The following is a 24,876-nucleotide window of genomic DNA, read 5'->3' on the forward strand; positions in this document are numbered from 1 at the left end:
CATAGCTTCTTCATGGATATAAACATGTAAATGCATGTATTATCATCAGAATTCAGCAAGACAAGCGAGAGCTTCAGTTTTTCTTTGGGATTTAATTTTCAAATTTCAATATCTCAAGATCCGGCCGTCCGAATTCAATTCCGAAGATAGTTTTGGAATCCTTGCAAGAAAGGCTATCTATTGATGTTAGTATCTTTATGATTCAGTAGGTCTCAAAATTCTGATGTGTTGATTTTGGAAAAAATCAGAATTTGAGTATGTATTAGTGTTCTTGATGATATAAGCTTTACGATATCGAAACCGGAACGAAGAACGGACAACGTATGCAATTGTTATGATTTTCAGAATATATTTTGAATCCTTGCACCTTCTTATATGGTGGTTTAAGTTGATATTTTGGTGGTATGTGATATATTTGAAGTAGACTTGGTGGTTAGAATTTATAGATTTCAGTTTCAGGTACCGAATTTGTACCGTTACGCCGTCAGTTTACGTTTAATAATTTTTGGAAATACATGCTGCTGATTTTGAGATTTGAGTGATGAAATGATATTGATATGAGTTATATATCAATTTTTAGATGATGTTTGAGTTGTTAGAATTATTTGTTTCGAACCGTTATGTCGCCGATTTGAATTCCGGTCAAATTAGCAAGCCTTGAGTTGTTGAACTTTGGAATCAGTTGAATGCAATATTGAATGACTTGATATGAATTTAAGATTGGAAGCTACTTAGCTATCAAGATTGGAAGGTATGATTCGACGATGACCAAAGCAGGGAATTATTATCGAGATGTGTTTGATCTCTCGATCCCTTAAATCACACAATAGTATTTATTTTATGTGTTTATGTGTTTTGTTATTCTTTATTGGAGTTATGAGCTTGTGGTTTACTTGTTAGGCTATATTATGAGGTGATTGTGTATTGTGTCATCTCGTTGTGTTTCTTGCGCCTAACCTTTCTCTTCGATTTGTCCTGATATTGTTGATGAGTTTTAAACATCGATATCAATTATCAGTGATGCGATTTTAGCATTGATACTTAGATTCCGAGTTATTATAACATCAATGAGGAGTTTTAACATTGATGGTGAGTGATGCGTTCTAGCATCTAAACCGGTGTCGTCTTTGAGCCTTATTTTTTCTTAGCCATTTAATTCAAGTATCAGTGATGCGATTTTAGCATTGATACTTAGATTCCGAGTTTTATAACATCAATGAGGAGTTTTAACATTGATGGTGAGTGATGCGTTCTAGCATCTAAACCGGTGTCACCTTTGAGCCTTATTCCTTCTTAGTCATTTAATTTATTCTGCATTTCATAAGGTGTTATTTATGATTTTAAATACATGCTATGGCTATTTGTGATTATTTATATATTCCGTCTTTCATACTAAGTCTTTAGACTTACCGGTTTTCCGGTTGTTGCTCTGTTTTTGTGTGTGCATTGCAACAGGTGTTTCAGGGCCAAGTTATAGGAGGAAAAGATCATTGGGAAGAGTTTAGAAGTGGTGCTCCGGGTTGTGTTGTAGCTTGTTGTGGGAAACTTATTTTTAAACCATGTTGAGTTTTGATGGTATCCAACTTTTGTATTGTATAGCTTTGCATAGTCTAGAGTTATATAGATTATGTGTTGCTGGATCATGGTTTTGGGTAAGTGTATATAGCATTTGGTTGTTTGATATTCAAGTTGAGATTATCACCATTTCATATGAGCTTGGGTTCTTTTTAGCAACAAAAATCAGAACAAGAGCTGGACTGCAGAATTTTCGAGCATACATGCCTGCTCGATCGGTTGAATTGCACCGATCGAGCGAGCCCAGTTTTGCTTCAACCCGAGAGCTGGGATTTTCTTGGCCGCTCGATCGGTCAAGTTTAACCGATCGAGCAAGGCCCTCTTTTAAAAAAAAATTTGGGTTCTTGTGTTGCTTCTTTTAAATGATGTAATTCTTTAATTATGGTATTTAGTAGTCGATCCCGGGGTCCCCACATTGCCTTAATTAAGCTATTTAATACTCCTAAATATTTTTAGGAATCCAAAGCTATACATGCATCCGTCGTCAGCCCTTTGTTTTTTATTGCCTCAAAACTTAGGCACAGCACCGCTACGACGCCGGGATCGCTCCGCTACTTCCATATTCCCAATAGGACACCTATAACTCCCTAGATCTGACTAAGAAGGCTAGAAGCTAAAGAGAAGAAAGGAACTTGCTGCACTCCAAAAGAAGCCTCGACATCCCTTTTTATAGACGAAGATCGGACCGTCCGATCCCTGATCGAAGCATCCGATCACGAACGGAGCGTCCGATCGCCTACTGGATCATCCAATGTCCCATTCATGATGCAAGCAATGACATCACTTTGATGATGTCGATGATGATGTAAGACCTACCTAGATGGGACCGTCCGATCCTGTCGACGGAGCGTCCGATCGGTTTGGAGCTTCCAATCTACCCTGACGATAATTACTTAATTAATGTTAATTAGCCCCTTAATCGTCTTATTTGGTTACGGGTCACTACATTCTCCCCCTCTTAAGAAATTTTGTCCTCGAAATTGAAGTATGAGGAAAATACCAAAATAAACACAAAAGTCCTTTATTACAACTGAACATTTCAAAGTACAAATCTTTACAATGAAAGGTACAAAAACTCAAAACAACTCTAGATGCTCAGCTCGCATCCGACTCTCCAGTTTCCAAGTTGCTTCTTCGCTTCCCCTACGCTGCCACTGCACCATCACCAGAGGTATGCGCTTGTTGCGAAGCACCTTGTCCTTCCTGTAGAGAATCCTGAGAGGTTTTTCTACATAGGACAGATCCTGATTCAATTGCACCTCGGTCGGATTCAAGATGTGCGACTCATCTGCCACGTTTTGCCTCAGCAAGGACACGTGAAACACGTCATGGATACCCGAAAGATAGGGTGGCAAAGCTAGACGATAAGCCACATCTCCAACTTTTTCAAAAATCTCGAACGGAACGATAAACCTCGGTGACAACTTGCCTTTGAGACAAAATCTCATCAACTTTCGGAAAGGTGACACTCGCAGGAAAACATGCTCTCCTACCTCAAAATGCAATGGTCTACGGTGAGTGTTAGCGTATCTTGCTTGTCGATCCTAGACTGCCTTTGTAAGGCCCGAAAATATTAAGTTATTAATTATGGAATTTAAGAATTAAATTCCGTATATTGGGCAAATATTGATTTGAGAAGGTATGGAAATTAGAGATTTAATTTTCGAGCCAAAAATAATTAATTTGAGAATTTACGGATTTTGAGAATTAAATTCCGGGAATTCTTAAATTAGGAATATTTAGAGCCTTGATTTAAATTCTAATATTCTTAAATTATTTAGGATTGAAATTGAATTAAAAAGAAGGTCGAGGACTGAATTGCACTTTATGAAGTTTCAGGGACTAAATTGTAATTTTGGCAATACATATCCAAATTATTATTACATATCTGAGTGTATGCTTCTTATGAATCTTCAGAATTCAGAAAATTGAAGAATAGAGAAGCCGAGACTTTCATTTTTTTTGTTTTCCGATTTTCAAATCGACGTAACTTTTGATCCGATCGTCCGATTTCAATTCCGAAAAATGTTCTGAAATCCTTGCAACGAAGACTTTGATTTGATGTAAGTATTGTAAGGTTTCTAATAGATTTCAAAATTATTTTGTGGGCAGAGATCGGAATTTTATGTTTCGATCATGTTCTTGAACTTCTATCGCCTATATATGCGAAACCGAATCAAAGATTGATGCTTGAATGAACTTGTTATGGTTTCCAGCTGGTATTCGAAGATTTTAGCTGCTGGTATGCTAATTATGATGTTGTTTTGCTGGTTGATTTTCATATGAATTGTATTCGAATTCGGAAATGAATTCGATATTTTGTTGGTTACCGATTTTCAGTTGTTATGCCGTCGATTAATGTTTTAAAGTCGTTCTTCTATCTCATTGATTGAACTGAATTATAATTGAATTGATTACTGATATATCTTGATCTAAACACTTCATTCCAGATTATTTTGAAGTTGACGAGCTCGAGAAGTAGCTTCGAAATGAAGAGGAAGTGATCAAGGTTTGAAACCATTTTTGGTTGAAGTTCTAACAATGATTGTGAGCAGATTTTGATATGATGAGATCGAATGAAGTTTAAAATATATTCTTGGTTATATATCTCAGATTTGAAGTATTCAAAACCAAAGAAATACGAAGGTATAAGACAAAATCTAGAGTCGGGAACTTGTTACTCAAGGATGATACTTCTTGAGTTATTCCGAACAAATCACATACTTGTTATTGTTTTTTATATTTGATTGATGTTGTTGATCCATCACAGGTAGTGGATCTTTATTGCTTATGATATGATATTGTAAGAGTGGGTGCCCAGTGAGCCAACTGTGTGGCTATGGGCTTTGATGACTCTTTGTATGAACAATCTTTTGTTTAATATTATTTACACTTTTATGGCAATGACTTTATATTACTTCATATTGTTATATTGTGATATACTATTGTTGTTTTGATAAAGACCTTGAATATACTATAGTGTATGTAAGATGTGGTAGAACATGGAGATGTCTATCATGAAATACATCTTATAGTCACTGTATGTTCTAAAACCGTTCCTAGTCAATTGAGCCGTCCGATAATAAGGATAAGGATCGCTCGAGTTTGAGACTAGCATTTGCGATGCGGAGTACCACGTTTCATTGGTAGGGAACATGGAGATGTTCGAAGCATGCAAATGGATATTCATAGGATGAATAATCGAACTACCCTATCCGGACTTTCCAAGTGGTTATCACTTATCGAGTGGATTAAGTCCGCGGTTTTGGTTGTACACCATTAGTCCTTACGACTTGAAACATCATGGAGACTCTATATGCTAGTGCTGTGCTTTGACTCGTTTACCGACTCTATGGGGGTCATCAGGTGTCGAGATTGGGTACAGTTACGACACATATAGGAGTCAATGCATTGTTGTCAAGGATTCACCACATACTTGCGAGTATGGATATCCTATGCGATCTGAGGAGATATTAGTGTGACAAATCTCTGGCCAGAGTACTTGATGTGATTTAAGAAATGGTTTCTTAGTAGCACATGCGATGTCACTAATTTGATCTTCAAGATGTATTGCATAGTTATCGAATCTTGAGCGACTCTCGATATACCAATGGTTGTTGATTCGATCGGGATATATGGATGAAGGGACCGTACTGTACGCTAACCAAAATCTACTGGTTCTTGTAGGCACTATCAGTGATACCTAGGGAATCATGGGGCGATGTTGCTAGGCGCTTTACCATGATTCGTTGGGCAAGTCGGAAAGTGTTGTTCCGAGTCACAAGGAGTTGTGAGCCCACGGCTAGCTGTATCCCTGAACCATTGAGGGTCACACAGTGTAATGGAGTTTTAATCCCCGTTGAGATAGTTAAATTTAAAGAGTTAAATTTAATGAACTAAGGAGTTGGACTTCTTAAATAAGAGTAAGGGAGTAGGATTTCCTAAAATGACATAGGGATGGACATTTTTGGAAACCACTGAATACGGATTCAGGAAAATTTATTTTGACTTTAAAATGTGCAGAAATGGTTTCTGTGCACATTGGTGAAATCAGTTCATCAATCGGAGTCACGATGAATTTTATATTAATTTCTGAACGAGCGGGCTTTGCTTGTCGGGCCCCAGCTTATGACTAATGGGCCCTAAGGTGTTAGTGGCCTGCATTATAAATAAGTTATTTCAGTACAGAAATTACACACAACACCTCATAATTTTTGAGAAGCAAAAATCGAACCCTAGCCTCTCAAAAGTTTCGGCCGTCCCCTCCCTGTCCTCTGCCCGAGAAAATTCCGGTCTGTGATTTTGAATTGCAGTCTGGAATAGCGAATTAGATTCGTTTATTCTCTTCGCAGAAAACTTCTGATAGATTTTCTAGTGCAATCTATTAGAGGGATTAAACCTCTGTTCGTGGACCTGATTGAAGGAGTTCATCGGTTCCAGGGAGAGACAACAAGAGCAGATAAAATCTGTTGGTGTCCAGTAATCTCGTTGCGAGATTGAAGGTAAAATTTAATAACTGTTATTTAAATTTTACACACACAATAATTTAATCGTTGAACGGTTGATACCCACACCATGGAATTGTTCCATGATAAAAATTTTAAACTTCCGCTGCACCGGGTAACAATCGTGATTGATCTGAGAGCCGCGTTTTCCAACAGTGGTATCAGAGCCAGGTTGCTCAGATCAAACGATTAAATTAATCAATTGTACAAAATTTTTGAGTCTCGGTTTTTTGAAACAAAATAAATATTTTTAAATAAAAAAAAAAATTTTTTTCGGGGCAAAACCCGGGCAGCGATTGGATCGCTGCCCGGTGGGGCAGCAATTGTTGCTGCCCCGGGCGGCGCACGGCGCCGCCCAAAGGGGGCGCACGGCGCCGCCCAAGGCGGCGCCGTGCGCCGCCCTGTGCGCTGCCCAGCGCAGCGCTGGGCGCTGCGCAGGGCAGCGCTCGGCGCTGCGCAGGGCGGCGCCGAGCGCCGCCCAGGGCAGCGCACGGCGCCGCCCAGGGGCGGCGCCAGGCGCTGCCCTAAGGGGGCAGCCGGGCTGCCCCCGGCCCGCGCCCCGGGTGCGGGCCGGCCCGGGAGTGTCCCGGGCGGCCCGCGGGAAAAATTATATTTTTATTTAAAATTAATTTTAATATTTAAAATTTTATTTTTGGTCCGGTCAAAAATTGTTTTTGATTGGTTCACGAGATTTCGGATCGAATTGTTCGAGTCCGTAAATTTTAAAATTGATTTTGGATAAATTTGAATTTTTGGAAAATTTTAATATTTTATCCGTAAATTGAATTTTGAAATCAATTATTTTGGTACAATTGATGATAAGATATGATCTTATGATATATTAAGTAAAATATGATTTTATTTGTAAAATTGGATTTTATAGATAAAATATGATTTTATTTGATATAGAGATAAAATATGATTTTATATGTGAAATGAGATTTTATATATAAAATATGATTTTATCTTGTTTAAATTTGAATTGCCACAGCATGTTATCCAATAAATTAATTTTGAATTAAATGTTATTGGATAAGGATGATCGATTGCCATGACCAATTTTGTAGGTGTATGTTAGGAATTTACATTTTGTCTTTATTATTGTTGGTTTTATTAATGGGCCTGGTTTATGGCCCGATATGAATGTCATATGTAATAAAAGTGGGCTTGGTTTATAGCCCGTTCCCACCCCCTAAAAATGTATCCCCTACTTGTCATTGTTATTTATTGTAAATACATTAGATTTAGTGGGAGATCAAGATTTGAAGATGGTGGGCCCAGCAGACAATGAAGACTGAAGAAATGTAAATTGGAAGCATATGTAATAGGATTGCATTTGCATACTGCATATTACCTAGGATTGGACTAAGACCCGTGATTGGCAACCACGGGTCAATTAGAAATGGAATCGATCATCCCATATAATATGTGATATTATGATTGTATGCATGTTTAGACATAAATTGCGTGAATCCGGCAATGCATGCAATAAATTAAATATGATGAGACAAATAATTTTATAAATAAAATCCCTCATTTTAAATATGATTTAAAATTTATATCAAGATAAATAAAGGAAATTTAAATATTGTTTAAATGTTCCTACCTTCCATCAACGGTCAATGTATGTGATGCTACCCGCGGATACGGTCCGGCTCATATTATTGGGGGGGCCCGTCCGTCGGAAAGCTGTACATTGGATCGACAAATGTTGTAAGTTGGGTGGAACTCCCATGGGATCGGCTCATATTATTGGGGGATCCACATGGCGACCGTCCATCACAACTTAATATTGATGGGTCATCTTGACATGTCACTTTAAACGGCGTCATATTATTGGGCCCTTATTGGACATGAGGTAAACACATGGGGGTTGCTTTGGAAGCAATTGGGCTCTACCTTTTGAGAATTATGGTTGGCTGATATTATTCGGGACCATAAGTTTGTCAATTGGACTCCATGTTCTCACTAAGGAAAAAGTTTCCCGTTTTCACTAGAGGGTGGTGAAATCGTTAAAATAGTGGGAGTGAGATTCATAAAATTAAATTCGCCTATTTTATGTCTTAGTAAATTGTTAAACAATCATTGATATATGTCTGTTTTTCTTTTCAGTATTTCATACAATGAATTCGCGAAATCCATTATTCTCGATCCTCGAACAAAACAAGTTGACTGGCGCCAACTATACGGAATGGTTCCGGAAGTTGAAGATTGTCTTAACTTCGGAGAAAATGCTCTACGTGTTAGAGAAAGCACCTCCGAAGGAAGCACCAGCTGACATAAGTCCGGAGGAATTGGCCAAACTTGATGCATGGTGTGACCATGACATCAAGACCAAATGCTATATGCAAGCCTCGATGTCTGATGAACTCCAGAGGCGATTTGAGGACACGGTGAATGCTGCTGACATTCACGCGCAACTCAAGGAACTTTTTGGGGCTCAGTCGAGGGCTGAAAGGTTCTCTACTGTTAAGGAGTTGATGACGTGCCGCATGCGTGAAGGGACTTCGGTCCGTGATCATGGGGTACGAGTGATTTGGCTCATACAGAAGTTAGCGACCCTTGATTTGGTGTTGGAGCATGAACTCAATGTGGACTTGCTGCTTCTATCTCTTCCTTCTTCATTTGATGGATTCGTGATAAATTTTAATATGAACAAGATAGAGGCCACCCTTGAAGAGATGGTCAATATGCTCGTTACATATGAATCCACACTTAAGAAGGATAAGCCAGCTTTCTTGGTGGGCTCCTCATCTTCTGCTAAGAAGGGGCCAAGTATGAAGGGCAAGAAACGTTCTGCCCCACCCAAGAAAGTGGAACCCGAGAAGAAGCAAAAGACAAAGGCTTCAAACAATGGAAAATCCAAGGATGTTTGCCATTACTGCAAGAAGCCGGGTCATTGGAAGCGCAACTGCAAGGAGTATCTTGAGCAGTTAGGAACTGCAAAGGGTATGTTCTATATCGAAATAAACATGTCACTTAATACAACTTCTTGGGTATTGGATACCGGATGTGGATCTCACATTTGCAATGATTTGCAGGTGATGACAAGAAGTCGCAGGCTTAGAATGGGTGAGACCCAGCTGAGGCTCGGGAATGGTTCCAGAGTTGAAGCTACGGCCATTGGAGATGTTTGTTTGATTTTGCAGAATGGTTTTAAATTATTGTTGAGAGATGTTTTATTTGTGCCAGATTTAATTAAAAACATTATTTCTATTTCTATGCTTGATAGAGATGGTTATTCTTGTAATTTTGTGAATGGGATTTGCAATATTTACAAGAATGAATGTTTAATTGGAAATGGACAACTTGAAAACGATCTATACAATTTAAAACTAAAAGACGTTCCAGTGAATTGTATTGACAAACCGGCGACAACAAACAAAAGGAAAATCGATAGTCAAAACCCGGCAAACCTTTGGCACGCTAGACTAGGTCATATTTCCTCAAGGAGGATGAACAAGCTAGTGGGAGAGGGCATGTTTGATATGTCTGATATTAACTCTCTACCTACTTGTGAATCCTGCCTAAAAGGAAAAATGACTAAATCTCCTTTTAAGGGGAAACCTGAGCGTAGTCAGAATCTGTTGGATTTGATCCATACAGATGTTTGTGGTCCATTTAGAGTAGGGACTCAACATGGCCACACCTACTTCATTACCTTTACTGATGATTATTCAAGGTATGGGTATTTATATTTAATGAAATATAAGTCTGAAGCATTTGAAAAGTTCAAAGAATTCAAGGCTGAAGTAGAAAACAAGCTAGGTAAAAGTATTAAAACACTTCGATCGGATCGAGGTGGAGAATACTTGAGTACCGAGTTTTTGGACTATCTGAAAGAGAATGGGATTCTCTCTCAGTGGACTCCTCCTATGACACCACAGCTTAATGGTGTATCGGAGCGTCGTAATCGAACTTTGTTGGACATGGTTCGATCTATGATGAGCTTCACTGAGCTTCCACCTTCGTTTTGGGGCTATGCGCTTGAAACGGCGGTATTGTTGTTGAACAACGTCCACACTAAAGCAGTGGACAAAACACCATACGAGTTATGGAATGGCAAAGATCCTAAGTATTCGTACTTGAGGATTTGGGGATGTCCTGCTTACGTGAAGCGGACAGTGGGAGATAAGTTGGATAGTCGATCCAGCTTATGTTATTTTGTAGGGTATCCGAAGAATTCAATCGGATATTATTTCTATTATCCTGCTGAAACAAAGGTGTTTGTTTCTAGGAATGCCACCTTCTTGGAGAAGGAGTTCTTATTGGATAAGAAAGGCGAGATGATGGAACTCGAAGAAGTTCGAGAAGAACCCAAAATACAAAATAACGATCCTACACCTCAGGAACCATTGCTGGACACGCCTGCACCTAGAAGATCCGAAAGGACTTCTAGACCTCCAGTTCGATATGGTCTTCTTCTTGAAGGGGATCAAGATGAACCCGACATTGGATGTGATCCAAGAAACTTCAAGGAAGCAATTTCTGATGCGGATTCGAATTTATGGCTTGAAGCTATGCAGTCAGAATTGGATTCGATGCATACAAACCAAGTTTGGTCTTTAGTAGATCCTCCCGATGGAATTGTTCCGATAGGGTGTAAATGGATCTACAAAAGAAAGCTTGGGCCTGATGGTAAGGTATTGACCTACAAGGCGCGATTGGTGGCTAAAGGTTATACTCAAAGGCAAGGAGTTGACTATGACGAAACCTTTTCACCAGTTGCAATGTTCAAGTCCATAAGAATCCTAATTGCCATAGCTGCATGGTATGACTATGAGATATGGCAGATGGATGTGAAGACTGCTTTTCTTAATGGAGACATTAAGGAAGAAATCTATATGAGGCAGCCTGAGGGGTTCACATCCATGGGAAGCGAGCATAAGGTATGCAAGCTTCAGAGATCAATTTATGGTCTAAAACAAGCATCAAGAAGTTGGAACCAGAAATTTGATGAAACAATAAAAGATTTTGGTTTCATCAAGAACCCGGAGGAACCTTGCGTGTACAAGAAAGTAGTTAAGGATGCGGTGACATTCTTAGTACTTTATGTTGATGACATCCTACTCATTGGGAATGATGTAGGGATGTTGCAGTCAACAAAGATATGGTTATCAGGTAGATTTTCGATGAAGGATTTGGGAGAGGCATCCTACATTCTTGGGATACAGATCTATAGAGATAGGTCTAAGAGAATGATAGGACTCACTCAATCAACCTACATCGATACCATATTGAAACGGTTTTCAATGGATGGGTCCAAAAGAGGACATCTACCCATGTGTCATGGAGTTTCTCTATCCAAGTCTATGTGTCCCAAGACTGATGAAGAGATAGAGAATATGACACATGTACCATATGCGTCAGCTATAGGTAGTATCATGTATGGGATGATATCTACCAGACCGGATGTAGCATTTGCTCTGAGTGTCACGAGCAGATATCAGTCTAATCCTGGTCAAATGCATTGGAAAGCCGTGAAGGACATTCTTAAGTACTTGCGAAGGACTAAGAATATGTTCATGGTTTATGGAGGACGAGAACTCAAATTGGAAGGCTATACCGACTCTAGCTTCCAAAGTGATGTGGATGACTCGAAGTCAACCTCTGGATTTGTGTTCATGCTCAATGGCGGTGCTGTCTCTTGGAAGAGTTCCAAGCAGGACACCACAGCGGATTCCACCACTGAGGCTGAATACATTGCAGCATCAGCTGCTGCTAAAGAGGCCGTTTGGATGAGGAATTTCGTCCAAGAGTTGGGCGTCATTCCTGAATTTGTTGGTCCAGTCCCGGTGTACTGCGACAACACGGGTGCCGTTGCTCAAGCAAAGGAACCAAGGTCTCATCAAAGATCCAAACACGTACTGAGGAAATACCACATAATCCGGGAGATTGTGGAAAGAGGAGACATCATTGTCGAACGAGTGGCCTCTGCAGACAATATCGCTGATCCGCTTACTAAGCCCTTGCCAGGACCATTGTTTGACAAACATCGCGAAGCAATGGGTCTACGTAGTATGACTAGTTGGCTATAGGGCAAGTGGGAGATTGTAAGAGTGGGTGCCCAGTGAGCCAACTGTGTGGCTATGGGCTTTGATGACTCTTTGTATGAACAATCTTTTGTTTAATATTATTTACACTTTTATGGCAATGACTTTATATTACTTCATATTGTTATATTGTGATATACTATTGTTGTTTTGATAAAGACCTTGAATATACTATAGTGTATGTAAGATGTGGTAGAACATGGAGATGTCTATCATGAAATACATCTTATAGTCACTGTATGTTCTAAAACCGTTCCTAGTCAATTGAGCCGTCCGATAATAAGGATAAGGATCGCTCGAGTTTGAGACTAGCATTTGCGATGCGGAGTACCACGTTTCATTGGTAGGGAACATGGAGATGTTCGAAGCATGCAAATGGATATTCATAGGATGAATAATCGAACTACCCTATCCGGACTTTCCAAGTGGTTATCACTTATCGAGTGGATTAAGTCCGCGGTTTTGGTTGTACACCATTAGTCCTTACGACTTGAAACATCATGGAGACTCTATATGCTAGTGCTGTGCTTTGACTCGTTTACCGACTCTATGGGGGTCATCAGGTGTCGAGATTGGGTACAGTTACGACACATATAGGAGTCAATGCATTGTTGTCAAGGATTCACCACATACTTGCGAGTATGGATATCCTATGCGATCTGAGGAGATATTAGTGTGACAAATCTCTGGCCAGAGTACTTGATGTGATTTAAGAAATGGTTTCTTAGTAGCACATGCGATGTCACTAATTTGATCTTCAAGATGTATTGCATAGTTATCGAATCTTGAGCGACTCTCGATATACCAATGGTTGTTGATTCGATCGGGATATATGGATGAAGGGACCGTACTGTACGCTAACCAAAATCTACTGGTTCTTGTAGGCACTATCAGTGATACCTAGGGAATCATGGGGCGATGTTGCTAGGCGCTTTACCATGATTCGTTGGGCAAGTCGGAAAGTGTTGTTCCGAGTCACAAGGAGTTGTGAGCCCACGGCTAGCTGTATCCCTGAACCATTGAGGGTCACACAGTGTAATGGAGTTTTAATCCCCGTTGAGATAGTTAAATTTAAAGAGTTAAATTTAATGAACTAAGGAGTTGGACTTCTTAAATAAGAGTAAGGGAGTAGGATTTCCTAAAATGACATAGGGATGGACATTTTTGGAAACCACTGAATACGGATTCAGGAAAATTTATTTTGACTTTAAAATGTGCAGAAATGGTTTCTGTGCACATTGGTGAAATCAGTTCATCAATCGGAGTCACGATGAATTTTATATTAATTTCTGAACGAGCGGGCTTTGCTTGTCGGGCCCCAGCTTATGACTAATGGGCCCTAAGGTGTTAGTGGCCTGCATTATAAATAAGTTATTTCAGTACAGAAATTACACACAACAGCTCATAATTTTTGAGAAGCAAAAATCGAACCCTAGCCTCTCAAAAGTTTCGGCCGTCCCCTCCCTGTCCTCTGCCCGAGAAAATTCCGGTCTGTGATTTTGAATTGCAGTCTGGAATAGCGAATTAGATTCGTTTATTCTCTTCGCAGAAAACTTCTGATAGATTTTCTAGTGCAATCTATCAGAGGGATTAAACCTCTGTTCGTGGACCTGATTGAAGGAGTTCATCGGTTCCAGGGAGAGACAACAAGAGCAGATAAAATCTGTTGGTGTCCAGTAATCTCGTTGCGAGATTGAAGGTAAAATTTAATAACTGTTATTTAAATTTTACACACACAATAATTTAATCGTTGAACGGTTGATACCCACACCATGGAATTGTTCCATGATAAAAATTTTAAACTTCCGCTGCACCGGGTAACAATCGTGATTGATCTGAGAGCCGCGTTTTCCAACAGATATGATGTGATATTGAATTGATTCTAATGTCAAGGTCAGATGGACCTTATTTTCTAGTCTGATGAGACGACGATATATGGATATCCATGTCAAGATCGGATACGAATCTTGATGGCAACGAAGTGATAAGAATCAATTCTTGAGATAGCGCGCTATAGAAATTCAAAGGATAGAATTGAGAGATTTTGATTTTATATCTTGAATTGATATGCTATTGAATTGATATATATATATATGTTTCTTATACTGGGAATTATATTCTCACCGAAGGTTTCCGGCTATTATCTTGTTTGTATGTGTGCATGACAATAGGAAGGGCTGGAGCGAGTCGAACGAGATTTGGATGGCTCGAGATTGAGAGATTTAGAGTGGAGACTCGGGTTAAGAAGTTGATGTTACAGCTGATGCATGTTAGAAGGTTGTTGGTCTAGTTTGAGATTTGAACTAGATGTATAAGTGTTGTATTATACTTTTAGACACTTGTATATGACTATGGTGATGTGTAAATATGCATGAGATTATGTTTAGAACTTGTTTTGTTCCTCAATGCATGTTTTAGACTTGATAATCCATGATTTGGAGGAATGGAAGGATCACATTTTGCTGTCAAAAACCAGAGCAAAAGGCTGCCCAGAGTTGTGCTTGGTCTGCTCTTTTAAGCAGACCGAGCACAGCCCATTTTGCCCCAACCCGAGAGTTGGGTAGGGGAACAGCGGACCTCTCGCACCCCTGTTTGAAAAAAAAAATTTGTTTGATTTTCTCCCTTCCTTTGTTCATTAATGATGTTTAATGACTAATTGCCCAAAGAATGAGATTAGCAATCCAAGGCCCCACAACAGGTGGTATCAGAGCATAAGTTTCTCGGTCTGAGATAGAAGTTGAACTGGGTAGATTGAGTTGCATGCATGTATAGTATTGCATAATTATGCATTACTTAATTTGATGATTTGATGTTTTGATGAATTGCATGTGAGCATGATCTACTTTTGAAATTGAACTATCTGATTTACTGATTTGTAAATTTTTGAATTTCTTATTGATTTTATTATAAGATTCCTCGGGTGATGTAAGCACCCAGAAGTTAAGAGAACAGTGTTCTTTGGGTGACGTAAGCACCCCAAACTGAACAGCAGACTGAACAGACCTGTATGGCTCAACTGAAAGAAGTATTTCCGATTGAACAGAACAGTATATCAACGAATGAATAAATGATATTGCAAGTAGAAGTTGGCTTGAATAACTTGATCAGTTGTCCACATAATTGACAGATATAGATGAATGTTGTATCATATTGATTGTATCCAACTTTGAGACCTAGCAACCAACTGGTAGATTGTGATGAAGAAATTCTGAAAGAGCAGAGGTACATTTATTTGTTGTTAAGTGCTTAGAACAGAGATTTATTAACGGTTCTTTGCCACAGCAGATAGAAAAGATACCAACTAGAAATTGAATACTTTGAATACTGAAGAATACCCTATTAGATTTCAAGCCTACTACGATTCTTTGAATTGGAAATGATGACGAAGCTCAAGATTGAATTTTTTATTCATGGCTTGAATTCGAAGATTATGTCTAAATAAATTTTGACGACTGAAACATTTTATGAAAGACATAGACAGGGCTAAGAAAACTGAAGCTGAATGATGAGGCATAAAAATGAAATTATAGATATACTATAGTGTGTGAGATTAACACAACTGTAGCTACAATTTCTATTACAGAGCAGATATGAAGGCAACAATATGAAAGTAGTTCTTTATCAAAACATGAGTTATTGAGAATGTATGAATAGTCTGATCAAAAGAGGACTGAAATAGAATTGATGAATAGCAGAAGATTGATGATAAGAAACGACTGAATTAGATCAACAAGAACATAATGTGCATATGAACATGATGATATAGTATGGAATCTAAAATTAAGATTCTTTGGTTTCGGATCAGTGTATATGGTGTGGATTACAAATATATTCCGAAATAAGTATATTCTATGCACTAGATATGTTCAAGATCTAAACCAGCATTGGTAGATATACCAATGAGTAGAGATTGCAGATATGGTCCAGTAAGATTTCAACTTTAAGTTAAGTTGTGAACTGGAATTCAATAGCGAATTGTTGAGTTTATGCATTGAATACTGCTTTTGAGGTCTATGAGATAGATGACGATATGAAAATTAGTTACAGTAGAGTCTTTTATTTGATTATGCTGAATCGATTACATCAAATAGAGATATGATTCTTGAAATGTTTGATTTTGAGTGGCTCTCCTTGTTTTGTTTATAGAGCCTGAGTTGATTTACTCATTTTGAATTATGAGATGCAAGTGAGTTGTTTTCACTTAGCAGCGTTTGTTATCCAAAAGATTTGATTTTGGATCACCTTGATTGAGAGATTTTCTCAATCTTGATTTATTCTTTTGATTTTGAGAATTATTAATCCTTTGATGGATATTTCAGCGTATTTTAAGATTTTTGGCTCGTAACTGATAGAAACAGTAGATTATTATCCAGATTTTGGATAGATTGTATGAGTTGTCATTACTTTGGAAATAGAAGTGATAAATGAAATAGGCATTAAATTGATTGAATTCAGATTTCTCTTTCTTCTGGTTTGAATATATTCAGATGAATATATAACCAATTAGAATGCTTTTCGATTGGAAATGAGCCAGATTTGTTCAGAAGATGAAAGAAACACAGAAAGTAAATCAAAGGGATTAAAATTCCGTAAAGAATGTCAGATTGAGATATTGCAGATTAGAATGGATGAATTATATTGTGATTGATTGTATGATTGTGCTTAATATTTCCGAAAAGAGATATCAGATTCTGAAAGAAATGTACAACCATGAATTCAATATTCATCCAATAATTGTTTTATCCTCGGATAAAGCAAACTGATGTAACAAAATTTGTACATTTTAGAAGTTAAACGTATAAAGAGAGTTTCAATTGAAGTTGAAAAGCATGGACCAGATGCGTTCAATGACAGTTTAGGAACTTCAGAATTGAAATAAGATCATGATTTGATAGATTTTTTTTTACTAAACTACCAAAGATGAAGCAGTATGTATGATGTAAACTGTGGTAGTGATGATTGAATTGAATTGATTTGAATTCCTGAAGAATATGATATGACTTATGATCAGATCACTGATTTGTGACCAGAATTGTTGTGAGATTACATAGTAAGCCAGGGATTATTATTTCATATTGAGACAATAGGTTTACTATTAAATTATGATTCAGAGTATCTAAAACTCTGAGTACTCGTTGATATGAAAGTACAACATATTATCATTGAATTGAAAAATAGTCAGGGCAGGTGAATCGAATTTCAAGAAGAAACTATATCAGACATGATATAGATTATTAAAAGCTCTGAGTACTTTGGAATCTGTGAATACAGCATATTATTCTCTGATTAATGAATAGTCCGAACTGACGAATCAGATATGTACAATACGTTGTATGAGATGTGAATAATAGTTATCTATTCAGATCTGTTAAGAAGTAATGATATAATGAAATTACAGGAATGATTGAAATCTATTATCATGATAGAGACTTTATATTTATTTGATCGCATTGTGGAATTGAGTGATTGATGTTCTGAGTGATTGGTTATATGTGATTGCATTATACTATTTCTCTGATCGATGGACTATCTGAGTTGATTTTCCAGATTTTGAGAATATTCTTAGAACTTTAATACCTGATTCGGTATTAATTGATTTGATGTATTGCCACTTGATTATGATGAGTCCTGTAAAAGCTATCGAGTTGATATTGAGATAATGCTTTGATAATACGATGAGAAAGAGATTAGATTTCTTTGTGTTGAAGTGATATTCCAGAAATATTCAACATCAGATCAGACCTGATTTTAGAAACACTGAGAATACGGATATGAATCTGTATGAAATGAGAACAAAGAAGAAGAAATAGAGTTAGCAATTGAATGATAGATATAACTAGTAGAAACTAAAACTGATTAGTTAAGCAAAAAAGTTATTCTTGAAATATCATTTAATTCAGAATAGAGAAAGAGCAGTGTGTGATATACAAATTCAGAATATGAATGTTAGATACAAATCTTGAAGCAATGAAGAAAATGATAGTGTAGACTTGATATATGTTCTATGCCAAGCATAGAATGATATAGAGAAAGAAACAAGTCGTCACTGAAGCTGAATTCTGAGTAATAGATATCAAGGATATTCTGAGTTAAGTCAAATATTCGACAAATCCTTGATTGAGGAAAGAAACATGTTAGAAATAATTCTTTTCAGTTTATTCAAGTAAAAGAAAATAGAAGCAGATTCGAAGAAATAGTCTGCTAAGACATGAAAAGATGAAATACGAAGATCAGAGTTGGATGATTGAAGTAAGAATTACTTCCAATAAGCATTCAGTCTATCAGATTGAATAGTTAAATTGAATACGATTTCGAGGACGAAATCAGTCCTTAGAAGGGAGGAAATGTAAGGCCCGAAAATATTAAGTTATTAATTATGGAATTTAAGAATTAAATTCCGTATATTGGGAAAATATTGATTTGATAAGGTATGGAAATTAGAGATTTAATTTTCGAGCCAAAAATAATTAATTTGAGAATTTGCGGATTTTGAGAATTAAATTCCGGAAATTCTTAAATTAAAATATGAAATATTCGATTTGAATATTTATAGAATTTAAGATTAAATTCCAAGTTTTGAGAATGCATATGATTTAATTTGAAGATGAAACCCGATCAGGGACTGATTTGAGAATATCGAAGTTTCGAGGACTAAAGTGCAAACAGCCGGGATTATGTAAGTTAATCCAAACTTCTTTAATTTTAATCCGAGTATATTTAATTTGGAAATATTTAGAGTTTCGATTTAAATTCTAATATTCTTAAATTATTTAGGATTGAAATTGAATTAAAAAGAAGGCCGAGGACTGAATTGCACTTTATGAAGTTTCAGGGACTAAATTGTAATTTTTGCAATACATATCCAAATTATTATTACATGTCTGCGTGTATGCTTCTTATTAATCTTCAGAATTCATAAAATTGAAGAATAGAGAATCCGATATTTTCATTTCTTTTGTTTTCCGATTTTTAAATCGACATAACTTTTGATCCGATCGTCCGATTTTAATTCCGAAAAGTGTTCTGAAATCCTTGAAACGAAGAATTTGATTTGATGTAAGTATTGTGAGGTTTCTAATAGATTTCGAAATTAGTTTGTGGGCAGAGATCAGAATTTTATGTTTCGATCATGTTCTTGAACTTCTATCGCCTATATATGCGAAACCGAATCAAAGATTAATGCTTGAATGAACTTGTTAAGGTTTCCAGCTAGTATTTGAAGATTTTAGATGCTGGTATGCAAATTATGATGATGTTTTGCTGGTTGATTTGCATATGAATTGTATTCGAAGTCGGAAATGAATTTGATATTTTGTCGGTTACCGATTTTCAGCTGTTATGCTGTCGATTAATGTTTTGAAGCTGTTATGCTATCTCATTGATTGAACTGAATTAAAATTGCTTACTGATATATATTAATCTAAACACTTCATTGAAGATTATTTTGAAGTTTACAAGCTCGAGAAGTAGCTTCGAAACGAAGAGGAAGTGATCAAGGTTTGAAACCATTTTTGGTTTAAGTTCTAACGATGATTGTGAGCAGATTTTGATATGATGAGATCGAATGAAGTTTAAAATATATTCTTGGTTATATATCTCATATTTGAAGTATTCAAAACCGAAGAAATACGAAGGTATAAGACAACATCGAGAGTCAGAAACTTGTTACTCAAGGATGATACTTCTTGAGTTGTTCCGAACAAATCACATACTTGTTATTGTTGTTTATATTTGATTGATGTTGTTGATCCATCACAGGTAGTGGATCTTTATTTCTTATGATATGATGTGATGTGATATTGAATTGATTCTAATGCCAAGGTCAGATGGACCTTATTTTCTAGTCTGATGAGACGACGATAGATGAATATTCATGTCAAGATCGGATACGAATCTTGATGGCAACGAAGAGATAAGAATCAATTCTTGAGATAGTGCGCTATAGAAATTCAAAGGATAGAATTGAGAGATTTTGATTTTATATCTTGAATTGATATGTTGAATTGGGATATATATGTTTCTTATACTGGGAATTATATTCTCACCGGAGGTTTCCGGCTATTGTCTTGTTTGTATGTGTGCATGACAATAGGAAGGGCTGGAGCGAGTCGAACGAGATTTGGATGGCTCGAGATTGAGAGATTTAGAGTGGAGACTCGGGTTTAGAAGTTGATGTTACAGCTAATGCATGTTAGAAGGTTGTTGGTCTAGTTTGAGATTTGAACTAGATGTATAAGTGTTGTATTATACTTTTAGACACTTGTAAATGATTATGGTGATGTCTAAATATGCATGAGATTATGTTTAGAACTTGTTTTGTTCCTCAATGCATGTTTTAGACTTGATAATCCATGATTTGGAGGAATGGAAGGATCTTATTTTGCTGTCAAAAACCAGAGCAAAAGGCTGCCCAGAGTTGTGCTCGGTCTTCTCTTTTAAGCAGACCGAGCGCAGCCCATTTTGCCCCAACCCGAGAGTTGGGTAGGGGAGGGCGCTCGGTCCGCTGTTTTTAGCGGACCTCGCGCACCCCTGTTTAAAAAATATATATATATATGTTTGATCTTCTTCCTTCCTTTGTTCATTAATGATGTTTAATGACTAATTTCCCTAAGAATAGGATTAGCAACCCGAGGCCCCACATCCTTAATCCTACGGCGGATCAACTCCACTGCATCGATCATCTGCTGAATCATCTGTGGACCTTTGACTTGACGCTCACCAACTTCGTCCCAAAACAAAGGCGTACGACAACAACATCCATATAGAGCCTCGAATGTTGTCATTCCAATACTGCGATGGTAGCTGTAATTATACGCAAACTCCACCAACGCCAAATGATCATGTCATGCTGGTCCAAAGTCCATGACTGTAGCTCGAAGCATATTGTAGTGACCCATACCCGGAATTAAGGATTTAATTTTAATTATTCCAAAGATCATGTTTAGATTAAGTAAAACATGATTAAGGAAATTCCAAATGGATTAAAGGAGTCCAGAAATAGATCCAGAACAATTGAAAATAGCCGGGAAGGTTCCGAGTCTTAGGCAGGATCGGAGGCTCCAAAACTGGGATCGGATGGTTCGAAGTTCCTGAAGATGTTTGGAAGGTCGAAGTTTGGACGATCCAAAGAGGGATCGGATGGTTCGATCTTCATCAGATAAGATAGGATAAGGAAATTATTTGATTGGCCAAGACTATAGTTTGGACGATCCGAAGTTCAGGATCGGACGGTCCGAACAGTGGTCTGGCCAAGTGTCCGAAGGAGTGAGGTCATGGATGACATAATATCGGGATCGGATGATCCAAAATCCCAACCGGATGGTCCAAAGTTCTATCAGGTGACACTTGTCACGCATGCAGAGTTCGAACAATCTGAACCCTCGTTTATAAAATGAGGCCGAAGAGCTCATTTCTAACTCGCACCAACTTCCTCTCCTTTGCCCGCGAGGCTCTATTTTATGGCTTTGGGTACTCTTATTTTAGAGTTGGAGTAGGAAATATATCTTATTATAGTTAGACAGTGTCTGATCTAGTTGTAGAGCAGGGCTCGTTTAGTAGAGCTGTGCTCAAAGCTGTGGAGCTACAGCAAAGGTGTGCCCCTAGTTGCGGGATAGTCGACATTAGTGGGCTGACGAAGGACGCAGGTATAGCTATGGTCTCCTTTAATTATGTAGGAGTATGCAATAGCTTAGTTAAGGCTTTTAGAGCATAATGAATGATTCATGGGTATTTGCATTGTAGAGTTGATGATAGACTTGAGATCCTAGAGTGAGACTGCTAGGACTACCTATAGTAAGGTACGTAAGTACTGACTGAGATAGACAGCGGATATGCATGCTTATGTGTTGCATTTATGTGTCATATTTTTTATGGATTATTATGCGGCATGTGCATATCATATTGTGCACGTACATCTTTTGTGATGAGCCATGTAGGGCCGCTCAGCCCTGTTTGGACGTTTGATGTCCAGCGCCCCGCGACCGACGGGTTAGCAGGCACTGGCATCTGAGGGATACGGTCCAAGTCCGGTAGGAATGAGCAGTGTACACAGGGTTTGATTCCCGGGTTGTACCACTCATGTCCTAGGCGCCATTATGAGCAGTTTGTATACAGTTATCCCAAATATGGATACCTTGGCATATTCATTGCATGCATCATGTGTGTATGTTTACCCGTGCTTTTGTATTGAGCGTAGTCGCTCACGTCCAGTATTTTCTGTGTATCTGGACACCCCATTCGACGGGGCAGGTGTAGGTGCAGGATTGAGCACCAGGAGCTTGGAGAGGCCAATGACCTTTGAAGACAGCAGGATTAGCTGTAGGTTTCTAATCTTAGGATTGTAATTCGATTGGGTTGTATATTGGTTTATTTAACCGGTTGTATTCTGCTGGTCAGTTTTTATTTAAATCTTCCATAGCGATTTATTTTAAATTCATGCTTAATTATGCTCTAACTCTGATTAGGTAGTGGATTTGGGTTGGGTCGCTACATATATTAGTATCAGATCGCATGCAAGAGACTTGGGATATAGTACTGAGACTTTGGGTTATCCTTGTAGGATCAATGAGACCTTTAAAAGGATGATGATGAGGGGATTAGGTTGCCCGAAGACTATCATCATCGGCAGGATTTTTAAAGATTTTTCTTATGGGATTCTAAAAAGTGCGGACAGGAGTGATGGATCGTGTTCGAGCTTTCGAGACATCTACTCATGTGGATCCTAGCTTTGGATCGAATATCGGATGCCAGAGGTAGTGGCACAGGATTGGTTGGGACATACTTGATGTTTGCATCTGTATCGTCCGTACCATGATGACACTAGTCTAAAGATCCTCCACTCGTAGTTGGAGAGATTGTCATAAAGACCTTCACTAGGGAATGCCTCAAGTGGCTAAGACATGACTGGTTTTGAGCGTAAGGTCATTAAATTCATGCAGAACATGACCCTGTCTATATTATTGTATCGATGCGTTCGATAGGCAAAACGGGAAACTTCATATTCAAAAGCATGTGGTGAATGCAAGAAGAACTCTGACGTTAGCTCGTGAGCAAAAGAGGTCGGCTGACATGCACCGATGCAGAGCATAGCTGGTTAGCAAGCATGGATCACTTCTCCGAATGTCTTTGCAGGAGTACGGGTAGAGATATTTGGTCATGTGTACGCTAGCATTGATGCGTGCGTCGATGAAAAGCTTCATGCTCAAGAAACGAAGACAAGTATGATGATTAAATACTGTGTTTCATTGTAAACAGTATTTCAGTTGTAATAAATCATCAGAATTTAGTTGTATCATTTCAAGTTATTGGTTGTACATTTTTGTTGTATTTTGAAATACTGTAATTGTATTACATGGGATTGTAATAAATAATTGTACATAAGCTTGAAATAATGATACATGCATTATTTGAGATTTGTCCAGCAAATTGTGGATTTGTGTCCGACTGCAGTGATTTTGCTAAGTTTGGCATTGTGTTAGTTGATCAGTGTTCAACTGTTGTAACTCAGGTTTTGAGTAAACCGATTGTAACTGCTTGACATTTGGTTAGTTTAGGTGTTTTCCTAGGATTGACCTATTTAGTCAATTGACTATGGTTAGTACTACTGATGAGTTGATCAGTAGGCATGAGTTTTGTTCTATGTTGTTTCCTTATAACAGTATTCTGATGACCTTCGTAGGTTGAGACTTTTGATGATGGGTTTTCATCAGGATGCCAGGTCGAGTATATGCCGAGGGTTGTGGACTATGACCAAGATTAGACGCGAGGAGGCGCGACCCTATGCCGACATACCTAGGAGCCTTTGTGCTTCAGGAGGTGGAGGTGGGAAGGCTATTCAATCTAGAGTTTTGGTAACAGTCACGACGGGGTATGACCTCGGATTAGATGCCTAGATTGGTATAATTATTTAGATATTGTCTGACTTGTGTCAGAGATATTCGTTTGAGTGTTCTGCTATGAGGACCAGTCATGGAGGGATTTTCTTGACGAGTGAATGTTCTGAGCAGGTAGGTTTTTGACCTATGAGATACTGCTAGACTAGTCGATCTAGTCGGTAGTCGAATTTCTACCAATGATGATTGGGGATATCATCTGACTAGGTATCGTATTTGATGATGCGATTGACATTTCTTGTCATAGGGTTTATCCCGGATATGGTATTATAGGCTTTGACCTGGAGATGGGTATTGCCCAGTGATGATAGTATTTCGTCAGTAATGGATTATATCAAGGGCTAAGAACTGTATAGGATTATTCGAGACGAGAGGAGAGGAGAGCGTGGCCTATGCCAGAGTACCCTTGGTGGTTGTTCCAGGTGGACATCGTGGTAGGCTACTTCAGTCTTGAATTGTTGCACGGTCTTAGAGAATGGTATAATCAGGAGCGTGTCCGGATATTGTAAGAATCTTTAGGATTCATTAGTTATAATTTTGGACTTGACGAGCCGTGGTGTTCATCCTGAGTGAACGAAGCAAAGGATAGTGAGTCCAGTGATATTACTAAGTACCGTCTAATGTTTTCAAAGGTTGAGCGTAGGATTTTACATGGGAATGATCTAAGTTGATAGATCACGAGAATTTCTTGAATTTAGTCCGCCTTAACATTCGATTCTAGTGTACGAGGAAGCTGTCAGTAGTAAGGTGTGATATGGTACCAATAGACTACTAATAGCTATTGTCTGGCTGTCGAGTATAGGTGTGTTGAAACCAGAGCAATTTGGGTATTCCAAGTGTGGAGAATAGTAT

This window comes from Henckelia pumila, chromosome 3 (genome assembly GCF_033568475.1).
Source record: "Henckelia pumila isolate YLH828 chromosome 3, ASM3356847v2, whole genome shotgun sequence".
Classification (NCBI taxonomy): domain Eukaryota; kingdom Viridiplantae; phylum Streptophyta; class Magnoliopsida; order Lamiales; family Gesneriaceae; genus Henckelia; species Henckelia pumila.